General features: G+C 42.4%; 1 pseudogene; it reads left to right on the forward strand.

Annotated features, from left to right (window-relative positions):
* The first annotated feature begins 231 nt into the window (after positions 1 to 231).
* LOC114208684 (protein TFG pseudogene) lies at positions 232 to 1479 on the forward strand (annotated as a pseudogene).
* The last annotated feature ends 2127 nt before the right edge of the window (positions 1480 to 3606 follow it).

Here is a 3606-nt window from a genome sequence, read left to right on the forward strand (position 1 = left end):
CAAGGGAAACAAAAGCAAAAATGCACTTTTGGGACTTTATCAAGATTAAAAGCTTTTGGGGCCCGAGATCTCGCTAGGCTTGGTGGGTCCGTGCAATTGGCCGGGGCCCGCGCAAGCTTACTAGCGAGGTGCGGTGGCGAGGGCGGAGGGCACCGGAGTGGGCCATGACCGTAGCCACCCCACGACGCCCGGAGCCAACCCAGCGTCGGCCTCGCACTGGTCAGTCTTTCCGTAGAGTTGTATGTACACAACATCCTGGAGTCCACCATGAATGGACAGTTGGACCTAAATGGGAAGCTAATCATCAAAGCTCAACTTAGGGAGGATATTCGACGAATTCCAATTCATAATGAAGATATTACTTACGATGAATTAGTGCTAATGATGCATTGAGTTTTCAGAGGAAAACTTCTGAGTAATGATGAAGTTACAATAAAGTATAAAGATGAAGATGGAGATCTTATAACAATTTTTGATAGTTCTGACCTTTCTTTTGCAATTCAGTGTAGTAGAATACTGAAACTGGCATTATTTGTTAATGGCCAACCAAGACCCCTTGAATCGAGTCAAGTGAAATATCTCCGTCGAGAGCTAATAGAACTGCGAAATAAAGTGAATCGCTTGTTGGATAGTTTGGAACCACCTGGAGAACCAGGACCTTCCACCAGTATTCCTGAAAATGATACTGTGGATGGTAGGGATGAAAAGCCTGCTGCTTCTGATTCTTCTGGAAAACAGTCTACTCAGGTTATGGCAGCAAGTATGTCAGCTTTTGATCCTTTAAAAAACCAAGATGAAATCAATAAAAATGTCATGTCAGCATTTGGCTTAACAGATGATCAGATTTCAGGGCCACCCAGTGCTCCTGCAGAAGACCATTCAGGAACCCCCGACAGCATTGCTTCCTCCTCCTCTGCAGCTCATCCACCGGGAGTTCAGCCACAGCAGCCCCCGTATACAGGAGCTCAGACACAAGCAGGTCAGATGTACCAGCAGTACCTGCAAGCAGGCTGGCTATGGTGCTCAGCAGCCACCCCAGCCGCCCCAGCCGCCCCAGCAGTATGGTATCCAGTATTCAGCAGGCTATAGTCAGCAGACTGGACCCCAATAACCTCAGCAGTTCCAGGGATATGGCCAGCAACCAGCTTCCCAGGCACCGGCTCCTGCCTTTGCTGGCCAGGCTCAACAGCTGCCTGCTCAACCACCACAGCAGTACCAGGCAAGCAGTTACCCTCCACAAACTTACACTACCCAAACTTCTCAGCCTACCAGTTATGCTGTGGCCCCTGCCTCACAACCTGGAATGGCTCCAAGCCAACCCGGGGCCTATCAACCGAGACCAGGTTTTACTCCACCTCCTGGAAGTACTATGACTCCACCTCCTAGTGCACGCACCCGCCTAGTGCACGCAACCCTTATGCACGCACCCGCCCTCCCTTTGGTCAGGGCTATACCCAACCTGGACCTGGTTATCGATAAAGAGGCTCAGCTACACACCTGAATGTAGCTGATAGCGGTTTGCCTCCCAAAAGACTCCAGTAGTACTATTTTAATTTGTATTGAAGTTCAGAAATTTAAAAAGCAGAGCATTTTTTATGGTATCATTGTTGCTGTTAATTGAAAGTATAATTTGCTGGAACACAAAAAGATCAAAATGAAAGTTTTTTTCTTCCCTTGCTTAAAAGTGTAGCAGCTGCCTAGTTATTTTGGAACACTACTCTGATGTGCGTAAAGTGATTGCCTTTCTAGCTTGCCTTGTCTGGAGGATATTAAAATGCTAGGTTGAAGTTTAGCCATCTGAACTTGGCTTTTTATTATTAACATGATGTACTAAAATGTTGATCCCTTTGAGAAAATAACTAGGTATTATGTATAAAATGTAACATTGGTAGGTTAATAAAGATAATTGAATCGGAAAAAAAAAGATTAAAAGCTTTTGCACAGCAAAGGAAACCATCAACAAAACTAAGAGACAGTCCACAGAATGGGAGAAAATATTTGCAAATGACACTACAAATGGTATCCAAGATCTATAAATGTCTCAAACTCAACACCCAAAAAAACAAATATCCAGTCAAGAAATGGGCAGAAGACATGAATAGACACTTCTCCAAAGAAGACATACAAATGGCTAATTGACACATGAAAAAATGTTCAACATCACTAGGCTATCAGGGAAATACAAATCAAAACCACAATGAGATACCACCTTACACCAGTGAGAATGGCCAAAATTAACAAGACAAGAAACAAGTGTTGGCGAGGATTTGGAGAAAGGGGAACCCTCTGACACTTTTGGTGGGAATGCAAGCTGGTACAACCATGCTGGAAAACAGTATGGAGATTCCTCAAGACGTTAAAAATAGAGCTACCCTATGACCCAGTGATTGCACTACTGGGTGTTTGCCCCAAAGATACAGATGTAGTGAAAAAAAGGGGCACACGCACCCCAATGTTCATAGCAGCAATGTCCACAGTAGCCAAACTATGGAAGGAGCCGAGATGCCCTTCAACAGATGAATGGATAAAGAAGATGTGGTACAAATATACAATGGACTATGACTCAGCCATCGGAAAGGATGAATACCTACCATTTGCATCAACATGGATGGAACTGGAGGGGATTATGCTTAGTGAAATAAGTCAATCAAAGAAAGACAATTATCACATGGTTTCACTCATATGTGGAACATCAGGAATAGCACAGAGGACCACAGGGGAAAGGAGGGAAAATGGAATGGGAAGAAATAAAAAAGGGAGATAAACCATGAGAGACTGGACTCCGGGAAACAAACTGAGAGTTACAGAAGGGAGGTGGGAGCCGGGTGATGGGTATTGGGGCGGGCAAGTGTGGTGATGAGCACTGGGTGTTTTACACAACTAATGAATCGCTGAACACTACATCAAAACTAATGATGTACTATATGCTGGCTAACTGAACATAATAAAAATAGAGAGAGAGAGAATGCAAAAGAAACTAATTATATTGAAATACCCAAAAAATGAAATTGTAATAATTCCTCTGTAAAAAATTTTGATAAAAAGGGATACCATTGGAGCATAATAGATGATATTTGAAATACTATAACTCTAATATGGTATGAAAATATCCAGTATTTCAATTGGGTAAAATGTCACCAAGAACTAATACTAATGTGGTTTGTGGACTATATTCACAATTGAAGGAAATGTAAATTTCAGTTCAAGGTTACTGAAAATAAAGATGTAAATTTTCCCATCCTCAAACATGGACTTCTGCCAAAGGACATTTGGTCATGACTTGAAGGGAAAAAAATGTGCAAATCACTGTAATAAGGCATGCTATCCATCAGCTCTTGGACCCTTATTGCAATTTTCTTATTCATCTCTAGTTGATTCCCTGCCATATTTTCACAGTAGCAATTCCCAGTTTTATTACCCATTTCTATCCCAACCTTTCTCTGTGTGGTTAACTTTGCCTCCTCCATTACTTAAAGAACAAAAGCAAACTGTCATTAGTTTCCTTTCTCTATGACCCTAAAATGTTTTGAATCTTCGTTTTCGCCATTTTTCTTGAGTCTAAGAGATTGTAGAAAACCTATGCCTGCCAGTTAATTGGTGCTTAAT

The sequence above is a fragment of the Eumetopias jubatus genome, unplaced genomic scaffold (assembly GCF_037043125.1).
Source record: "Eumetopias jubatus isolate StellerSeaLion01/CBP00866 unplaced genomic scaffold, mEumJub1_p1.0 scaffold_5, whole genome shotgun sequence".
Lineage (NCBI taxonomy): Eukaryota > Metazoa > Chordata > Mammalia > Carnivora > Otariidae > Eumetopias > Eumetopias jubatus.